The sequence below is a fragment of the Neophocaena asiaeorientalis genome, unplaced genomic scaffold (genome assembly GCF_003031525.2).
Source record: "Neophocaena asiaeorientalis asiaeorientalis breed wild unplaced genomic scaffold, Neophocaena_asiaeorientalis_V1.1 scaffold30, whole genome shotgun sequence".
Lineage (NCBI taxonomy): Eukaryota > Metazoa > Chordata > Mammalia > Artiodactyla > Phocoenidae > Neophocaena > Neophocaena asiaeorientalis.
Window position 1 is genome coordinate 17757286 of NW_020174923.1, and position 6000 is coordinate 17763285.

The following is a 6000-nucleotide window of genomic DNA, read 5'->3' on the forward strand; positions in this document are numbered from 1 at the left end:
TTGTCCTCTTACGGATCTAGTGAGAATCTCTCTGAGTTATAAATGTTGAAGCCAGGAGTGGACTTGCTAGGTCATAGGGTATAAATACACCTGCCTTCATTTGACTAAGTACAGCCATATTTTTCTCCGCAATGTCTGCACCAGGCCACACTCCCACACACAGAGCAGGAGGTTCCTATATTCCCATATGATTGATATTATCTAGCTGTCTGATTTTTCCTACCCCGACTGAGGTATTATCTCACTGTTTTTTGGGGTTTTTTTTTTGCGGTACGCGGGCCTCTCACTGTTGTGGCCTCTCCCATTGCGGAGCACAGGCTCCGGACGCGCAGGCTCAGCGACCATGGCTCACAGGCCTAGCCGCTCCGCGGCATGTAGGATCTTCCTGGACCGGGGCACGAACCTGTGTCCACTGCATCGGCAGGCAGACTCTCAATCACTGAGCCACCAGGGAAGCCCCCTCACTGTTGTTTTATTTGCATTTGTCTGATCACCAAAGAGTTTGAGCATCTTTGCACTTGGTGATTAGTCTTTAACGTTTCCTCTTATATAAAGTCTTTTTACATCATTGGATCATATTTCTATTGATGCCTTTTTGGAGGTTGATTTGCAAGAGATCTGGAAGGATCTATGTTGGTTTTGGACGTTGCAAAAATATTCTCCCATTTTGTCATCTCTCTCTTAACTTTGTCCACCTCATTGAACAGAAATCTTTAACCTTGATGTAATTAAATATACACAAGAGGAAGAGTTTGGGTTTGATTCAACAGGCACCAGCAAGTCACTGCAGGTTCTAGAACTGGGGATGACATGATGAAAGTGATTCACCTGGGAGCTATATACAGGAGAGGTTGGCTGCAAAGAGGCAAATTGGGAATCCTTCCATGTAAGTGAGTCAATAGCAGAGGCAGGGGGACATAGCCCCAATTCTCATAGGACTTCCAGTCTGCGTGGGAGCCAGGCGTTCAACAAGAATGATGCGTAATTCTGCAGGGAGTGCTGGGGGCAGAGGCCGGCTGAGGTTTGGCAAGGATTCCTGGAGACATTTACTCTGATTCCTGAGGGAAAAGTAAGAGCTGGCCCAGTGATGAGAAAGGGGGGATATCTTGAGAGAATAAGAGTCTGGAAAATGGAAAACATTGAGAAATAATCTGAAGATGAAGTGGGTGAAATTTGCTCAGCAAAGCCAAGTCACATGGTGGAAAGCCTGCTGGGTTGGCAGGCCACATGGTGACCTCAAAAAATTGTTTCTTTCCCAGGCACCTGGGCCCAAAGCCAGATGACAGGAAGTGAGGAAGGAAGGGCTGGTAAGCAAGCAGAAGCAGGAGGTAGAAGCCATGGTCTGGGAGCTTGGCAGGAATGGGACAGAGAGCACCCAGCTGACTTTTTTCCAAGATAGCCCAGGCTAGGAGGACACATTTGCAGCCATGCAATCATCTTTCTCTTTCCCTTAAAACATGTCTGTATATTTTCAAATTTCAAAAATAATACATGTATACTATAAAACACTTAAAATTACAGAACTATTTAACATAGAGAATAAAAGCCTCCAATACCCCACCTCCACCCCAGTAACCGTTGTTAATAATTTAGAGTGTTTTCCTCCAGATACATTTACATGTGAACACTCATTTCCACATATATAGTTTTTTAACGGAGCTTCAGACACATGAAGCAAAACCTGATGGGACTGAAAGGAGAAACAGATAAATCCACAGTTACAGTAGGAAACTACAACTACCCTCTCGATAATCCATAGAACAGGTAGACAGGAAATTATTAATATTCTAGGCCACAAAAAAACCTTAACAAATGTAAAAGAACTGAAATCATACAGAGTATAATTTATGTCTGTAACAGAATTAAATGACTCGTATATCAAAGATATACAGTGTACAGTATAATGATTTGACTTACATGCATCATGAAATGATTACCACAATAAATTTAGTGAGCATCCATCATCTTGTATAGATATAAAGTAAAAGGGACTTCCCTGGTGGCACAGTGGTTAAGAATCCACCTGCCAATGCAAAGGACATGGGTTCGAGCCCTGGTCCAGGAAGATCCCACATGCCGTGGAGCAACTAAGCCCATGCGCCACAACTACCGAGCCTGCGCTCTAGAGCCCTTGAGCCACAACTACTGAGCTCGCGTGCCACAACTACTGAAGCCTGCACGCCTAGAGCCTGTGCTCCGCAACAAGAGAAGCCTGCACACCGCAACAAAGAGTAGTCCCCACTCACCACAACTAGAAAAAGCCCTTGCACAGCAACGAAGACCCAATGCAGCCAAAAATAAACAAATAAATAAATAAATAAATTTATAATAAAAAAAAAGAAATCATACAATGTCTTCCCTCAGAACACAATGGAATTAAAGTAAAAGTCAACAACAGAAAGATAGCTTGAAAATCCCAAAATACTTGGAGATAAAGCAGCACACTTCTAAATAACACATGGGTCAAGGAAGAAATTTCAAGAGAAATTTAAAAATATTTTGAAATAAACGAAAACAAAAATACTAATCAAAATTTGTAAGATGTAGCAAAAACATTGCTTGCAGGGAAATTTATATCACCACGTGCATATAGTATCAGAAAGAAGAAAGAACCAAAATCAATAATCTAAACTTCCACTTTAGGAAACAAGAACAAAAAGAGCAAATTAAATGCAAATTAAACAGAAGAAAAGAAATCATAAAAATCAGAGCTGAAATCAATGAAGTTGAAAACAGGAAATCAACAGAGAAAATCAACAAAACCAAAAGCAGGTTCTTAGAAAAGATCAACAAAATTGATAAGCTTCTAGCCAGGGTAATTAAGAAAAAGAGAGAAGACACAAATTGCTAATATCAGAAATGAAAGAGGGGACATCACTATAGCTCTCATATACATTAAAAGGATAATACAGAAATATTATAAACAGCTCTATGCCTACAAATTTGATAACCTAGATGAAATGGACCAATTCCTTAAAAAATACAATCTGCCAAAATCCACACAAGAAGAAATCTGAATGGGTCTTTATCTATTAAAGAAATTGAATTAATAATTAGTAACCTCCTAAAACAAGAAGCACCAGGCCCAGATGGGTCACTGGTGATTTCTATCAAACATTTAAGAAAGGGGTTCCCTGGTGGCGCAGTGGTTGAGAGTCTGCTTGCCAATGCAGGGGACACGGGTTCGTGCCCCGGTCCGGGAAGATCCCACATGCCGCGGAGCGGCTGGGCCCGTGAGCCATGGCCGCTGGCTGAGCCTGCGCGTCTGGAGCCTGTGCTCCGCAACAGGAGAGGCCACAACAGTGAGAGGCCCACGTAACGCAAAAACAAAACAAAACTTAAGAAATAAATTATAACAATTCTCTACAGTCTCTTCCAGAAGATAGAAGCAGTCAACTCTTTGTATCCTCAGGTTCCACATCTGCAGATTCAACTAACTGTGGATTCAAAATATTCCAAAAAAATTTTTTCCAGAAAGCTCCCAAAACCAAAACTTGCATTTGCTGTGTGCTGGCAAGTATCTATGTAGCATTTACATTGTATTTTCAACTATTTACATAGCAGCTACATTGTATTAGGTATTATAAATAATCTAGAGGTGATTTAAAGTATATGGGAGGATGTTCATAGGATATATGCAAGTGCTAAGCCATTTTATATAAGGGACTTGAGTATCTGTGGATTTTGGTATCTGCAGGGGTCTTGGAACCAAGCCCTTGTGGTTACCAAGGGATAACTGTACTTCCTAACTAATTCTACGAGGCCAGCATTACCCTAATACCAAAACCAAAGACATTACAAGAAAAAAAAAACACTACAGATCAATATCTCTCATGAATATAGATGCAAAAATTCTCAACAGAATATTAGCTAATCAAATTCAACAATGTATAAAAAGCACTATACACCACAACCAAGGAGGATTTATTCCAGATATGCAAAGCTGGTTCAATAGTTGAAAATCAATTAATGTAATCCATCACATCAACTGGCTAAAGAAGAAAACTCACACGATTATATCAATCGAGGCAGAAAAAGCATTTGACAAAATTCAATACCCATTCATCATAAAAACTCTCAGCATGCTAGGAATAGAGTATGCGCCTCAGTTTGATAAAGAAGATCAACAAACAAGGTACAGCGAACATACTTAATGGTGCGTATCTTAACGCTTTCCCACTAAGATCAGGAACACGGTAGGTATGTTCTCTCTGACCACTGCTTTTCAACCTCGTACTGGAAATCCTAGCTAATGCAATAAGGAGAAAAGAAAGGAAAAGGAAAGGAAAGTTTAGGAAGAAAGAAGCACAGATTAGGAGGAAAGAAATAAGGCTGTCTTTTTTTGCAGATGACGCGATCATCTATGTAGAAAATCTGAAAGAATCAACCAAAAAACACTCCTGGAATTAATAAATGATTATAGCAAGGTTACAGGACACAAGGTTAATGTACAAAAGTCAATTGCTTTCCTATAAATCAGCAATGAACAAGAGGAATTTGAAATTAAAAAACTGTTATTTACATTAGCACTCAAAAAAAAAAAGAAAAGAAATACTTAAGTATAAATCTAACAAAATATGTATAAGAACTATATGGGGAATATTACAAAACTCTGATGAAAAATATCAAAGAAGAACTAAATAAATGGAGAAATGTCCATGTTCATGAATAGGAAAACTTAATATTTTCAAGCCATTAGCTCTGGACTTCCCTGGTGGCGCAGTGGTTAAGAATCCACCTGCCAATGCAGGGGACACGGGTTCGATCCCTGGGCCAGGAAGATCCCACATGCCAAGGAGCAACTGAGCCTGCATGCCACACCTACCAAAGCCCGCACGCCTAGAGCCCGTGCTCCGCAACAAGAGAAGCCACCGCAATGAGAAGCCCGCGCACCGCTCGCCACAACTAGAGAAAGCCCACGTGTAGCAATGGAGACCCAATGCAGCCAAAAAAAAAAAGACATCAGTTCTTGTCATTTTGATCTACAGATTCAAAGCAATCCCAATCAAAATTCCATCAAGTTATTTTGTGGACATCAACAAACTGATTCTAAAGTTTACGTGGAGAGGCAAAAGACCCAGAATAGGCAATGCAATATTGAAGGAGAAGAACAAAGTTCAAGGAATGACACTACTCAACTTCAAGATGTGTATAAAGCTACAGTAATCAAGACAGTGTGGTATGGGTGAAAGAATAGACAAGTAGATCAATGAAATATAATAGAGAGCCCAGAAATAGATCCACATACATATAATCAACTGATCTTCGACAAAGGAGCAAAGGCAATACAATGTGGCAAAGATAGGCTTTTCAACAAATGGTGCTGGGGAATTCTCTAGTGGTCCAGTGGTTAAGACTGGGCACCTTCTCTGCCATGGGCCCAGGTTCAATGCCTGGTCGGGGGAACTAAGGTCCCACAAGCTGCGTGGCACAGCCAAAAAAAAAAAAAAAAAAAAAGTTGCTGGAACAACTGGACATCCACATGCAAAAAATTTAAAAATCAATCTAGATATAGATCTTATATCCTTCACAAAAAATTAACCCCAAATGGATCATATACCTAAATCTAAATCACAAAACTATAAAACTCCCAGAAGATAACACAGGAAAAAACCTAGGTGACCTTGGGTATGGTGGTGGCTTTTTAGATACAACACCAAAGGCATGAAAGACATCACTGATAAACTGGAATTTATTAAAATAAAAAACTTCTGAGAAAGACAAAGTCAAGAGGATGAGAAGACAAGCCACAAACTGGGAGAAAATATTTGCAACAGACACCTCTGATAAAGGACTGTTAGTCAAAATATACAAAAAACTCTTAAAACCCAACGATAAGAAAACAAACAAAGTCAGGACTTCCCTGGCAGTTCAATCCCTGGTCGGGGAACTAAGGTCCCACATGCTGCATGGCAAGCCAAAAAAAAAAGAAAACCACCTGATTGAAAAACTGGGCAAAAGATCTGAACAGACATCTCACCAAAAAAGATATATGGATGG